This window comes from Amblyomma mixtum, chromosome 10 (genome assembly GCF_055824585.1).
Source record: "Amblyomma mixtum isolate Tamu chromosome 10, ASM5582458v1, whole genome shotgun sequence".
Taxonomy (NCBI): Eukaryota; Metazoa; Arthropoda; class Arachnida; order Ixodida; family Ixodidae; genus Amblyomma; species Amblyomma mixtum.
The window spans coordinates 22,847,074-22,862,907 of NC_143021.1; the positions used below are offsets into that span (position 1 = coordinate 22,847,074).

The 15,834-nt window shown below is 43.3% G+C and overlaps 1 long non-coding RNA gene and 1 pseudogene across 2 annotated transcripts in view; one reads left to right on the forward strand and one right to left on the reverse strand.

Moving 5' to 3' along the window:
• LOC149325345 (uncharacterized) overlaps window positions 1-15,834 on the reverse strand; it is a 66,686-nt pseudogene that overhangs the window by 28,984 nt on the left and 21,868 nt on the right. The gene's annotated exons all lie outside the window — the stretch shown is intronic.
• On the forward strand, window positions 1,782-13,274 carry LOC149325346 (uncharacterized). The gene is made up of 3 exons (XR_016285968.1): window positions 1,782-2,206; window positions 2,882-2,972; window positions 12,818-13,274. It is a non-coding gene; the product is annotated as an uncharacterized LOC149325346 (long non-coding RNA).

A 15,834-nucleotide genomic window follows, 5' to 3' on the forward strand; every position in this document is an offset into this window, starting at 1 on the left:
ATCCAGTTTATTGTAGCATGGTATCTCATACGGGGTCATTTTTTCCGGCATCTAAAGAAAGCCCGCGAAATATGAAAAAATACCATGTGACTACGCTCGTGCGCTACCAAATTGCAGCGCTCTCAACGGCGTTTCGAGCAAACGCAGCGTGCCCGCTGACCGTGGCGAAGTGAACGGCCGCCGCGCCGCTGCAGAAAGTGCTGACGCGCGGGCTTTTTTTTAGATGCCGGAAAAAAGGACCCCGTATGAGATACGATGCTACAATGAACTGGATTGGTTGTTTATAAATCTGCTCTACAACCTAACGTAACGGTCTTGGCACTAAAGTGAATATTTGAAAATTTGCATAATTCATCTTAGTTAATTAACAAATTAAGCGCAATAAAAAATATTCTGAGGAGCGCCACATAATGGCGAACAGTGCATCGTTGGTTTCAGCTGGCTGCGGTGTACCGCTTTTTAAAATCCCTGGTTCAAGTTACGTGAAACACCCTGTATATGTTTCAAACGGAGTACTGTCTACGCGAAATCATTCTACTTTACACACAAAACTACGCACAAACAACAAGACCCAAATTAGCAATTTCTTGAAGCAACCTCTGTGTCAACTGGAAGAAAGATAACTATGGAGACCTGAAGTTAATTAGGTTCCCAGAAGAGCTTGAGAAGCTCAAAGATCAAAGGGAGGAGAACAAAAACTGAACGAGTAGCAGAAGGTACCTGTGCAAACCCATTACAAAAAAATGCTGTGGTATACGGCGTTTAATGTCTGAAAGCTAAACCTGAGCTATCGGAGACACCGTAGTGGAGGACTACATACTATTTTCGGCAATCGTGGGTCCTTTAACGAGCACTGACATTCGCACAACACACGGACAATTAGGCATTTAGTGCTTCTGGTTTCCGTTCTGTACAAACTAGCGAACATCGTCTACGCACAGCAGCGCACAGGACATAGAACATGAGCTAGAACTTTTAGAACCTTAAGCGAACATTTCCATCCTCCCGCTGATCTTGTAACAGGCGCGCCGCGAATGGAAGCACGCTGTGCGGGCCCATGAGAGCGCCAAGGGAGCCGAAGGTCTACTTGACCGCAGAAACTTCTGTCGCGATCAGACCTTGCAGTACGCATTCGACCTTATGTGTTGCTCTCAATCACCGCTGCGTTTTGTTGATTAATTTAATTTTATGAAGAGCAATGCCACAGGCCTAGGGGCATTATGCCTATCCATCATAACCTAGCGCCCTCCCGCCCATCTTCTACCTCTCTGAGCTAACTCACCACGAATGCCCTGGCACCGTCCCCGTGCGGCGCTTCGAAGGTGTCGCTTGACGGTGAGGCCGCCGTCCTAAAATGTGCTACGACCTGCCTGCCATACATTTCATGCTCCCTCCACTTTCTACGACTATGTAGGCTACACTTTTTTAAATATATATTTTGCCACCACCGAATTGCAGCTGCTGGAGTGAACGTAAAAGAAAAAAACGGCAAGGGGGCCAATTCATGGTAACTTTTGAATCCGAAGAAATATATCTAATTTAATCACTTCGCATTTTCCGTAGCTGGTAACTGTTGGCAATCGTTGCGTATGCTGTTCCGGTGCTGCAAATACATTCTAGCTTACGTACGCACTGCAAAAAGCCCAATAAACTGAATTCAAAACTGAAACTGAAACTGCATTTCCGCCGCTAGGTGGCCATCGGTACCTTCGGGCCTTTGTTGATTTATTCCCGCCCTTCTTTCCTTCCTCCATGTTCCCGCCTGTTTTGTGTCACGTGGTGTGGCCGCGGCGTCGTGGTGTGCGGGCTTCAGTGGTTGACGTGAACTGCGTTTTCGACCGCATTTTCCGAGGTACCGCATTGAACTGAAGTGTTTTTTGTGCATATATAACTGGAGTAGTGCGTAGGTTCGTTCACTGCTGTCCATGTACTCGTATCTCACGTATCGGAACAGAAGCAGCCTTTGGAGGCTCTGCCGAATGCGTTTCTTTGTTGTAGATTGGCAGAAAGGCCGACGCTCGCTCACGTTTTGAAGATTTGATATCAGGAAGCAAGGGCGAAGTTATAATGTGAGCGTGTTTATGCACCGCAATGCATTTGTAATGTAGAAACGTTGTCCTGAAGTTAACGTTAATGAAAAACTCGAGCGTTGCGGTGGTTTGGAGACGTACTTCAGCTCGGCACGGCTACGCACCTGCCTCGAATGGTAAGCAATCCTATGTCTTCATGCATGCTGGTTTGCATTATTCAAAGCATATTTTACGGAAGAGCGGCCTCAAGGCTTGCCGCTTCTATTACCAAAGTGCCGAGATCTGCAGACAGACAGCTCTTTCCGTGTATCCAGGAAGAGAAGCAGCACTGAACAGAGTTCGCCGAGAATCATTCTACTCAGAGCTGTTTTTGTTTTGACGAAACGAATGTTGCAAAGTACTGCCTCATGCTACTTAAGAGCTCTAGTATGTGTGTTCTGTCAAATTTATAGCCGTTTAACGCTATTTCGTCAAATTCGTTGTCCTACGGTTTATCTGCACATGGTAATTTTTCCGCCCGTGCGTAAGGTCTATTCTGTATCTCTGCGTAAAATGCGTTGCGTCAGCGGGACGTCTGAGATAAGCTTTCAATTTTGTGTGCTGCAGGCGCTGACCGCTGGTCGTTTTTGCATCAGGCCAGGTTTTTGCATAAATTTGTTGACGCTGCTATCTATTTTGGTTTTTAATTGTTTTTACAACGTCATCCAGATAAAAGAATCCTGTGCTGTGCCAGCTAGGTATATTTAGCTTGCTTTTTCAAGTTTTTAAAAGCTTCATTGTTTGGCCATAGTGACCTAATTTCTGAATTTTGGCGGTCTGTAATCGTGATGGTATTAAATGGATGTCTGCAGGGGGAAACATCTACATCCACATGGGAGTCCACAGCCACAGCTTGCACCTTGTTGCCACTGGGCAATATTCATGAGCAGTATGGAAGCAAAGGTGCATTTTAGTTCTTGCTGCAAGCTTCTTTTTATGTTGTATGCTTGGTTCTCTTTTGGGCCATTTTCCCTTCTTTCCTTCATCAAGCTGCTTCATGAAACAGGGTACATAGCCTAACCATGCCCTCATTTATTTGTACATCCTTGCTAGTTCGTTGTCAGCATAGGGTTATTGCAAACCAGTTTGAGTGTTGTTGAACATAGTTTTCTCGTCATCATCATCATCCTGATTACACCCACTGCAGGGCAAAGGACTGCCTTTGCCAGCTGCGGCTACCATATCCCTGCGAACTTGGTACTAGCATTTGGTGATAAAAAGTGTGCTACCGCATAATGTCTTCACCTCATCCACCCACCTAACTTCCTGCCGCCCACTGCTACGTTTGCCTTCTCTTAGAATCCTCTCCGTTACACTTGAGGACCAACGGAGTGGATTCCAAGAGACGGCAAATGAAGTGCCAAATGTGGATGGGTTTGTTTTGTATGATGTGAATGGGATTAGGACAAAAACTAGAGCTTCTTGGTGCATCTTTATTTGTGTGTCATGAAGTTGGGAATTTCTAAACATTGTCGTTATCAGTTGTTGATAATGGAAAATGGGTTGTTACAAAAAGTGCTGCAAAATAAAATCCTGTGCTAAAACAGAACCCCTACTCACTGGGTGCTCACTTTAAGACCTGCTTTTGTAACTAAATATATGTGGCCATATGTAAGGGTCTCAGTATGACAAATATAATGCAGGTACACTCATTTAAATAAGCCAGTCAGAAGCCCAATGCAGAAGCAGGTATGAATACTTAGACAATCAAGAGTGATAATTAAAAAAAAAACCTAGACCCTTACTGTAGCATCAGCATTCAAGTTAGTTAGCTGCAGCTAGAATCAACTAAAAGCCATTGATAACGGTGGCATAGAAAGCCTAGAGGGTTAGTTTGTGGGACATCTGGCACCAAGAGCACACTTACAGATGTAGGCAAGAGAAAGCTGAATGGCTTTTTGGATTTAATACATCTTCTATTTCCTGTACAGTCACTTATGCCACTCCGGTCTATGTTAAAGCAGAATAGCTAACTGTGTGGCTCATAACCCCACTTTTCTTTTTTTTTTGAGGTAGCAGTAGCTGGCATCACAATTATTTCAACTGCACAGAGCATGGGCAATAAATAGATGAAAAACGAGCACTACCGACACGTGGCACTGCATCAAAGATTGACTACATAAAGCAAAACAAACATTGGCGAATAAAAACAAAAGAATAAAAAATGTTGAAAAAATCACTATTCTGCCTTCTAAGCTGCTAAGGTAGCCTATAGTCTGGGACAGCTTTCTGTAGCTATGCAGTGGAAGGTACGAGCATGCACCGCCAGCTTAAACACCTATCTCTGTCCCTCGTGACGGTGTGATAAGAGGCACGCTTGTAAAAGCCTTGCCCTCGTAGCTTCCACTGCATAGCCACAGAAAGCTGTCCCCAAGTATTGTTCTTTTCGTGTGAGCACAACAGAATGTTTGCTGACACACTTGTCTTGCTCCTGATGGATCAAACGCATCAACAACAATCTCGTCTCACACGTGTCTCACAACTTGAAAAGAATAGGAGCTAGGGCCGGTGTGCGAGTAGTATTCTCAGCTCCAAGCAAATTGCAACGTCTCTGCAAGAGTGTCAACTGTGAAGGGTTGGCACCTGCAGAATGCGAAAAGAACCAAGAATTCTCTTATGTACACGTGCCCCAAAAATGTGGCGCACAGAAGTGAGCTATCCCGTGGAACGGGCTGTATCAGTCAAACAGGAGATGCCTAAACGACTGTCTGAGCGAACACAAGAGCTCCTTAAAACCACCTCCCGAAAGCAATATGGTCATATATTGGCTGTCGTGTGAAAACTGCGCCTCTGCTTTCAGCCAACCATACTGTACACTTACATAAGGACCAGCACACGCGGGAGATTTGTTGATGCGTTTGATCCGTCAGGAGCAAGACAAATGCATCAGCAAACCTACTGTTGTGCTCACATGCAAAGAACTAGGCTACCTCAGCAATTTAGGCGGCAGAGTAATGGTTTTTCTACATTTTTAAACACTTTTATTTTTGTTTTTATTCGCCAGCATTTTTGCCCTTTGCAGACAATCTTTAATGCAGTGCCACATGTTTTGCAAGCAGGCAAACTGTTGCAAAAAAAATGTTGGTTGTGCCCTTTTTTCACTTGTTTATTTTGTGGCGATCTTTAGATCGTCAGTCAGCGCCGAGTCTGTCTAGTTCTTTCATCCCATTACTGCCATGCTGTGCCCTTCATGCTGACGAACATGTACCGACTAGTTCAAGAAAGTAACTTTTTACATTGTGAAGCCATTTTACCAATTGCATTCGCATGGTTTGAATGAATGACCATTCAGATTGCTATTGCATCTTTTTGGAACCGAACGAGCTTAAATTTTGCAAGCTTACCAAACTCTTCGGATGCTTATGTTTGTTATCACCAGCATTAAGTCTCCTTTGCTGCTCACGTCTACAGAAGGCAAAATGCTCGACTCATTATGATATTGCGGGGACTATATTAGGTAGACTGGCAGGAACAATGCCACCATCGAAGTAGGGGAGTGGGAGTTCTCAGTGTCAGGGTTATACATCTGTACAATGTAAAGATTCAGATTGGTGTCGTCTTTGTAACTTGCAATTGTAATTTTTCTAGTGTTACAGAAGCCTCTTAAAGTCCAGCCAATATATTGACCTATATGGAAGCTGCTATATGCCTAGTGATAAGTAGGCTGTGTATTTTGTTGCTGTGCAATACTGAATAAGGTGATTCCACGCCACCTTATCCAGACTTTTGCACTCGACTGCACTTGATTTCTTAAAGAAACAAAAAATCATGGCTTATTTTATTACCATGACAAAGATTTTTCCAGCATGTTCTTGGCAGAGAAAAAGAAGTTTCATGTCGTGGCCACCATCCTATGTTTACAAGCAATAGCAAAGCTAAGTCTTGCAAAAAAACATGTTAAAAATAAACGCTTTACGCATGACTGAAACTTTTTCATGTAAATAAAGGATGTGCTTTCATATCCAATAAATTGGACTCATGTATAAAACATGAAAGAAGGTACAAAAATATTGGAAATTGATATTTTTTATCCAATTTATGTTCTCATAAGTCATTTAAACCATTTTTCTGGGTTATCCAAAAGGCAAAGGATGGAATAAAAGTGTTTCAGAGATGAAAAAAACTCGAGGCATGTCAGTCAGCTGAAAAAAATTCTATTTTTGAGGCATATTCAGCCACCAGTTGCACAGTGAGGTTGGCCTCATTTACTTTCTAATGGCTGTGACATTTCTAAAATTTTAATTGGAGCAATTTTCGTTTTAGGCGAGAAAATAATTTCGCAATTTGAGTCTCTACCTTCAACCCCAGCATTGCTGGCTGCTTGCTCGACACTGCGGTGCATGCTAGATTCGGCATCAAGAAGACACAAAGCTTTGCTGCACGGTGCTCTATGTGGATGCTCCTCATATTTTGGTTTTGAGAAGTCTGCTGGCATATTCGCTCAAATTTTGTCAGTTTAAACTTGAGCATGACTTAAGTCCAGCATGCACCATTGAGAGAAAGATAAAGGCTTGATGTGGTGAAAAATGCGTATTCCTTTTAATGGTAGCACTTTTGTAAACTGCCTAGTCAGTTCACCTTTATTTTCTTGAATCATTTGTTGGAGCACCCAGAGGGCTACGACACTCTTAATGGTTTTCTCCGCCCATGTAAACAGCTTATAGAGGATCAGTATTTGACCTTTCTATGGCCTCTGAATACTTTCTGTTGCTGCAGGGGGCGTCACACTTCCACCAATGCCGTTAAAGTGCTTCCCGGCTGAGTACTGTTTGTGTCGAGGAACGAGAGCCGTCCTGCCATGTGGCCACTTCATTTTTACTTTTTGTAAATCTATCCTTCAGCAGGTTTCTTTATTGCTGAAGCTGGTGGCATCGAAGACCAGCACACCATTGTATTCGGGCAGCGGAGTGCTGTTTTTGTGTAATTTACAGCTGGTGGCAAAGTGTGCTGGAGTGAAAAGGAAGCACTGAGCAGTGTCGATGTTGAACGCAGGGACTCAACTTTTAAGGTTGTTTTCTCGCTTAAAACAAAAAAAGAGCTCCAAATAAATGCCATTAAATAGTACTGTTTAACTTTCTATCTTTCATAATTTAATTAAGATCACCTCATTATGTAGTAGACTACTGAATATGTCACAAAAAGCAAATTTTCTCGACTTTAGAATGCTTTCGCTGGCTTGCCTTACGTGTTTTGCTCTCTCAAACATTTTTATCGCCTTTGCCTTCTCGACAGCTTAGAAAATAGAATAACTACTGTGAGAACATAAAATTTGATAAAAGATTTCAAATTTTTATATTTTGTACTTATTACATGTTTTATTTAAAACAAAATAAGTTCAATTTACTGCATTAGATATGTAATACCTTTAATTTATATAACAGAAACTTCATAGTCCTGCGTAAGAATGTTTCTTTTTACAAATTTTTTTGCAAGGTTACGTTTGGCTATCACTTTCAAACATGAGATGGCGGCCACGACGCGAAAAAATTACTCCGCCTAAAACAAGCTGGGATAATGTTTGCCTAAGTAATGCAATAAGCCATGAATTTTTTTCAAGAAATCGAAGATTCAGTGCTAAGCCTGGAACATTGGCATGGAATGACCCAATGGCATATAAATGCCAACTGTGCGCTGATTTGAAGAAGCCTTTATATTATTTTTGTAGCTCGATTAATATTGCAGTGTAGGTTGAATGCAATTTTTTCTGCTTGCATAATTGGAATGGTTCCATATCATGCCATTTATTTCGCATCTTGTATGCAAACTTGTATTGCGTTGCCAATATTTTATGCTGCTAGCGTTCACCCCATATGAATATTGCTGCTCCTGAGCAGCATACTCAACTGATCCACTGGAGTGGTATCACTGTGTGTACCTTTGGTAAATTTCTGGGAAAAATGTATGCATTCACCTGGCTGCTTGGTAGTTTCATGTTTCATATGTAGTGACAGATGAAATGCAGATCTGTCCTAAGGATGAATGTGGCCATTTCTGAACAGCATTTTACAGTAGTGATATTTGCAAGATGATCATTTCTATTTATCTACTTTGTACTTTTGTTCACTACGTAGTGCATGTATGCCTCCAAGAAAGGGAATGCACACCAGAAAGGAAACAGCTTGGAACCCCTTGTGGTCTTTTTCCAGATGTAGACTTCATCTCGTAATGTGTGATAGTATATTAGTCTAGCAAAGCAGCGTGCAGGGTAACAGGGCACTGACAGGAAAACACAGGTACTGCGCTGACTAACAATTGAGGAATTTATTGCTTTGCTCGCTATAAATACAGGAAATATCATCCAAAATACAAAAGAAGGGAAGTCATGGAATCATCATTTGGTCACATCTGTCGGGATTATTTATCCAGATAGTCAATTGCTTTTTTCGTTGGTGTTAGTGATGATGTGCTTCCATAGGTTAAACAATTCTTATGTGTCATGCACGTCTCTTATATCTCGGCATGAGCTGTTAATTATATTTCCTAAGAATTTTACATCATCGAAAGTGTGGAGTGCACTCACAGTTCGGCACATGTCTTGCTAGTTTGCTACTATATCCTGTCTCAGTATTGCCAACTTGTTCTATTAGACAAATGTTGACACGCTGACCTTATTTCCCAACATACGACGCTCCGCATGAGAGAGGGATCTCGTAAACTAAGCCACAGTCGCATGCTGTGAATTTGTTTCGGTGCTTCATCTTGTGTTGGGCTGTTTTTGAAGCACCTTTGCTGGGCGCGTTGCATACTACGTTCAGCTACTTTCTGCAAAAAAGCAAATGAATCCATCGCAAAGAACTTCCGCAAGCTGCAAAAGAAGGTCAAGCGCCAAACAGTGAAGAACGAAACCTAAAAACTTGTGTCAAGCCAACAACTTGTCCAAATTAGTGCTGGCTATGAAGAAAAGTGATGGCCTATGCCTGAATGCCTTCGCTATTGCAAAAACACGCAACAATAACTGACATTTCGGAGTAATTGTCGCTGAACAAGGATCAAGGCAGCAACCCTTAGGGCAGTAAGAATTGCTCTCCTTGTTTACCGTGGGAGACCTCTTCCTGGTAAAGAAGCCAGAAGTGTCCCCATTCCTCTCGAACAGCTGTACAGAAGAATTGTCATCTCATTCTGATCAAGGACTTACATTGCACGCTGCTAAATGCTGCCTTGTTTGAGACGATAAGAGAAGGTATTAATTTAATGGGAGCAGTACAATTCCAGAACCTGTGCAGAATTAATGCGGATAGATTCCTCGAGTTGCTAACCATCTACTTCCGTTCTACCTATGTAAAGTTTAATGATGTGTGCATACAGTGGCAGGGAGTATGCACCAGTTCCAGTGTTGCACTAATTCTCATTGTGCTGCTAGCCTGTCAAAATAGCCAACTATTAAAAAGATGTGCATGGCACCAGTTTGATAACGACCTTCCGATTTGTGGACAACTTCTTAGTAATCCACAAGCTTCATTACCAAGGGTAACACAAAGTCATTGTTGACATCTTCAAGACCTTCTCCGAAGTTCTTGCTAACTTTGAGCTGACCAAAGAAATGCCACTGGAGGTACATCTTCCCGATCTATGGCTGTACTTTGTAGAGACCCATATGTGCTGGCGTTACTTCCCAGGGTCGAAAAAAAGGCTGTTGCTACTGGCGCACTGCAAAATATCCTAAATAGCTCGTGTATTGACCGTCAGCAAGAATGCCTTGAGGCCCACCTGACATGGCTACCTGAAGCTGATTTCCCAGATGACCTCATCTGCAGCCTTGGCTTCAGTTTAAAGAAATTAGCCTATCTACCTCTAAAAGGCTTCAGAAAGAACGGAACGTAGCTGCCATAGCATATTATTATGTGGTTTAGCTCAGCAGCAGGCGCGACAGGTTGCACTCAGAAGGCACCCCAAACCAAGTCACCCCGAGCGCTAGCTGTAGCGTCTCTGATGTCATCAACTGCCCAGTGTCAAAACAACGTCCTCTTCGCCTTGCGACTTGCACTGTAGCACTACCCCCTCCACCTCGCGGAAGGAAGCACAGCCCCTGGGCGCCCTAAGGTGGTGTGAATGGTAGGGCTTAAGACACGTGACGTGCACGAGCTTTGTGGAGGGGGCCGGGAGAAGAGTGCGGGAGTGCAGGGACGTGATTTCATAGGTCACATTGCTCAGTTGCCTGAAGAGAAGACGCGGTAAGGAACCACGCAACGAGGCAGCAGCTTCTCACCCAGGCCCACATGGTGTGCAGGGAGCCAGAGGAGTACGTGGAAGCCAGTAGGGTAGTGGGCAACACGGTGATTAAGGTCATAGGTGCATGGTATCAGCCACGCACTAAAGAAAGTGGTCAGGCAGGCTGGTGTGAACTTAGTATGCAACACGCCCAGCTAGGGTGCTTCAAAGACAGCCTGGTATAAAAGAAGGCTGTCAAATCCGCAGCATGCGACAGTGACTTAGGCACCTTGTTTAGTAAGTTCACACCAGCTCGCCTGACCACTTTCTCTTGCGCGTGGCTGATACCATGCACATACATATGCCGTCACAGCTAACTTCCATTCTTCTTTCTGAAGCCTCGTTGGGGTGGATCAGCAAATTTCTTTCATTATCTTCAAGCGAAGGCTGCAGACGAGGTCATCCGGGAAACTAGCTTCAGGTAACTATGTTAGTTGGGACTCAACGCTTTCCTGCCAACAGTCAGTACACAATCTGTTTGAGACATTTTTTAGTGTGCCAGTAGCAACAGTCTTTTTTTCGACTGTGGAACATAACACCAGCACATATGGGCCTCTCTGATGTGCAGCCATAGATCGAGAAGCTGTACCTCCAGCAAGGACTTCGGAGAAGGTCTTGAATATGTGAACAATGCCGTTGTGTTGCCCTTGTTTATGAAGCTTGTGGATTACTTGGAAGTCGTCCAAGAATTCGAAGGTCATTATCAAATTGGTGTCATGCAAAGCTTTTTAATAGTTGGCTATCTTGACAGGCTAGCAGGACAATGAGAATTAGTGCAACACAGGAACTGGTGCATACTCCTTGCCACTGTGTGTGCAGGTCATTAAACTAAAATAATAGATGGTTAGCAGCTCGAGGAATCTATCAGCATTAATTCTGCATTGGTTCTGGAATCGTGCTGCTCCCATTGAATCAATGCCTTCTCTTACCGTCTCAAACAAGGTGGTATGTGGCAGCGTGTAATGTTAGTCCTTGATGACAATGAGAAGACACTCCTTCTAGACGGCTGTTCAAGAGGAATGCGGATACTTCTGGCTTCTTTACCAGGAAAAGGTCTTCCACGGTGAGCAAGGAGAGCAATTCTTGCAGATACTGCCCTAAGGGTTGCTGCCACGATCCTTGTTCAGAGACAATTACTCTGAAAGGCCAGTTATCATTGCGTTGTTGCCATAAAGAAGGCATTCAGGCATAGGCCCTAACTCTTTTTCACAACCAGCCCTAGTTTGGTCAAGTTGTTGGCTTGACGTTCGTTTGCAGCTTGTGGAAGTTCTTTGCAGTGGCTTCATTTGCTTTTTCACAGAAAGTAGCTGAACGTAGTATGCAATGCTCCTAGCAAAGGTGCTTCAAAAACAGCCCAGCATAAGACGAAGCACAGAGACAAATTCATGGCATGCGACAGTGGCTTAGTTTACAACATCCCTCCGTCACGCGGAGCGTCCTGTGTTGGGAAATAAGGCCAGCATGTTAACATTTATCTAATGCAACATGTCGGAATACTGAGAAAGGATATGGTAGCAAGCTACCAAGACACGTATCGGACTGTGAGTGTATATCACACTTTTGACAATGTAAAATTCTGAGGAAATGTAAGAGACGTGCATAGTACATAAGAATTTTTCAACCTGTTTAAGCACATCATCACTAACTTTAACGAAAAAGAAATCAACTACCTGAATAAATAATCACGACAGATTTGACAAAATGACGATTCCATGACTTTCCTTCTTTGTATTTTGGATGATGGTTCCTGTATTCATTGCAAACTAAACAATGAATTCCGAAGTTATCGCTGCACCTGTCTTGTCTGTGTCCTGTTATCCTGCGTGGTTTTGCAAAGATTCATGCACCAACTGGCCGAGCTCTTTTTCTTGTAGTAGTTTAGTGGCCTTGTGCAAATTTTTCTTCATGGATTTTTGAGTTTACTGGCTGCGGACATGGGAGATATGTTAACTTAGCACTGTTGCCTGCCTTTCAAGATGTCACTTGCTTGGTGTAATAATGAATGCATGCTTTGCGTTAGTTGCAGCCGACCACTCTCATAGAAGGGGTCGTATTGCTGACTTTGATCAGATACTGTGCTTTCTGTTACAGTGAATGTTGCACATTACTTGTCATTCGGTTTATTGTAAAGCATTTTGAAGTGCTCTATTTTCGCCTTTGTTGTCATGGTGTTTTGTGCCTTTTATAATCAGTTTACCCGCCAGGCAGGCCAGTGGTTTGCACTAGCTTGTAGCAGTTCGTGCAGAATTGCATGGCCTGACCACCTTCATTCCATTTCATAACATCTAGCTTTTTAGCTAAAACATTGTTTATATAATGCCATTTAGAGCTATTTTTTCTAAACCACAGTGGACTCTTTGGAATGGTTCAAAAAATAACAGCTGGCGCCTGCTTGCCACTTGGACAGATTTTCTTCTTTCTGTTAGCGTTAGCATGCATTATAAAACACATTGTTAGTGAGCAATATGTTGGCATTTATAAGGACCATTGAGCAGTGTAAACTGATATGAAATATTTTACTGTTTTTGTCTGAAATGCAGACTCACACCATGTATGCTGTTCACCGAAGACAATCCTGAGGTGACTGAGAACCTGTTCGTCGAGGGAGGATGACTACTCAGCAGGCTTACCACTGCGGCTCACTCCACAACTGCCATAATGTCAGGAATATGGGTGTTCAGCATAAGCTGCCTTAAGTTTGCTTTTTTGGTTTTTCCTGGGAGTTAGCGTCACAGTCCAAGCCTTCTTCAGGCTGGTATAGAAGGCTGCACAGGCATGAATTTTTCATTCTGTTTGCTCTGAAAAATTAGGAGGTAGAGTAAGTGCAATGGAACCTTATTCTTGCAGCACCATAAACCCAATAACAGCAGGTATGGGGCTGTTGTACCTTAAAATTTTAAGTTCTTTGGATGGCAGTGAGGAATTCATTGGAGAAGCTTCTTGTGCATTGTTTTATGGATGTGTTTTGTTCTAATAAAAACATTCAACATTTCTGCAGTTTTGTGAGTTTTGTCAATAAACGTTTTTCTTAGGTGCATACAGCCTGTTTACTGCTATGAAGAGCTCCAGTAATACAGGTATATTGCAATACGTAGGCATTATAATGGTAAATTTAAAGAACGCTTAAGAAAAGTAATAAAAGTGAGAACAAATTATGAACCCATTGCATGCTTTTTCCTGAAGGGTGTAGGGGTGTAAGAAGCATAAAACTCCTGTGGCTCGGTGGTAATAGCGTGTGATACACCTCAACACCTTTGGGTCAAGTTGTATCATTTTCGGGTTGGTTCTTTCATGAAACACCCCACGTTAAAGGTGTATTGAAATCACAAAACACCCTTCTGGGCCGGGTGCAAGGGTGCGAGTTATAGACACCTGGAAACTCCTTTAGAGGTGTTTTATTTTTTACAGTGCATGCCCAACTAAGTCGATTGGATAAAGCTGGGTATCCAGGAGAAAATGTGGCATCTGTGGTGGAAACCCAGATTTGCGAGGTGAAATCTGGTGGGCGGTGCAAGCAAAGTGAAAATGCACGTACCAAACAGTGCCCTGTCGTTGTGCCCTATGGCATCAGGTCTCACACCGCCTCAAGAAGGTCGGCGACAAGTGTGGCGTGCGTGTAGTATTTTCGGCTCCGGAAAAGCTGGGACGCATGTGCCGCCTGGTGAATGATGCCAAAAAGAGGCCTATGTGCAAAATTAAACACATCAAACCTCTTGTTGAATGTGAAGTTGGTGTTGTATACAGCATCCCCCTCGCCTGTGGCAGACGGTACATCGGACAGACGGGACGCTGCCTCAACGAACGCTTGCTAGAGCATCGCCGGACAGCTCATTCGTTATCTGGCATTCGTTATCTGAATGTGAAGTTGGTGTTGTATACAGCATCCCCCTCGCCTGTGGCAGACGGTACATCGGACAGACGGGACGCTGCCTCAACGAACGCTTGCTAGAGCATCGCCGGACAGCTCATTCGTTATCTGGCGGAGGTCACTTAGCTGACCACATTCGCCGTTGCTCACACAAGTCAGCATGCAATGCGTTTTTAGAAAGGACAAGTGTGATACGCAGGTTTAAGACTCAAAAGAGCCGAGAAATTTTTGAAGCGTTCAGTATTTTCAATGATAATGAAAACTGCGTCAGCAGCCCTTCTGTGGCGCTACGCAAAAAAGAAATAGATTACCTGAAGGCAAACGGGTGGATTCAGCCAGGTAGGCGATAAATAGTAGGTGCGCCGATGTGGGAAACATGAGTGGCATGGCAAAGGAGCCTTCTGCATTTTTTTTTTATTATGGGTTAATCTTGTCACGGATTACTTTTCCTTGCGCCCCCTTTTGTATATTATCGCTGTTTGTGAAATAAACCTGAGTTGAAGTCCGGCGTTCGTCCTGTCTCGTCTACCTTCGTTCCTTTCTTTTTATCCGCTGGAATGTCTCACAGTAGTCCTTATAGCCGCACATTGCAACCTTCAGTGCACTAGCCTCGACATCTCCTGCCCAGTTGAGGCTGTTTTGATCTCCTGTTCCGCCACTTTCCCAGCCACAACTACAGCAGCATTTACCGACCGCCAGATGCTGACAGTTCCTTCAATGCGCATTTTCATAACGCACTCGAGGACTTAACTAGGTTACGCGCCCATGCCCCGATATTAATTGTTGGAGATTTCAACTTCCCCGCTATAACCTGGACGGATATGACGCTAACAACAGCGAAACAGAGTTCTGAAAGTGATTTCGTAAATTGATGTCTCACGTTTGGTTTATCGCAAATGGTACACTTCGAAACCAGGCAAACGAATACATCAGCTAGCATTCTCAACATCATTCTCACGTCACACCCAGATAACTTCTTGTCGGTTCCGCAGCTTCCCATGCTTAGCGACCATGTAACGATTCATGCAACTTATGAATGCCACATTCCGATAAAATTAAGAATTACCTTGTACGGTGAAGCCGATTATGGAAAAATTAATGAAGAACTCTGAGTTTTGTAACTGGTTCCTAATCGACTTCCACCAGCGCTCCGTTGACACCAACTGGAAACTTTTTAGGAACAAAATGCAAGCTCTTATCCATGCGCATGTACCTACTGTTACAGTAGCCGAGAAAACACAATCCCCATGGTTTGATAATACTCTCAGCCGTCTGTATAAGAGGAAAAAACGATTATTCCGCCGTGCGAAAGGGTCTTGTAATACAGGAGCTTGGAACAAGTATTACGATGCCGAAAAAACATTTGATTCCCTGGCAAAAGAAAGAGAACGATCTTTTTATTCATCTACCCTGCCTTCAATGCTACGTAATAACCCAAAAAAATTCTGAAAACTTATTAACCCCACTTATTCCAAGCCCTTGTCTCTGCTCGACCATGATGGAACCACTGTACCATACCAAGACGCTGCCCTAGTTTTGAATTCAACATTCTGCTCTGTGTTTACGCGTGAACTTGATACCACCTTACCAGTTTTTCCGTGTCTTGATCACCCTTTAATGCCTGACTTAATATTTGAACCTCGCGGAATCCTGAAACTTATTGAATCACTCAAGCTTACTTCTTCTGCT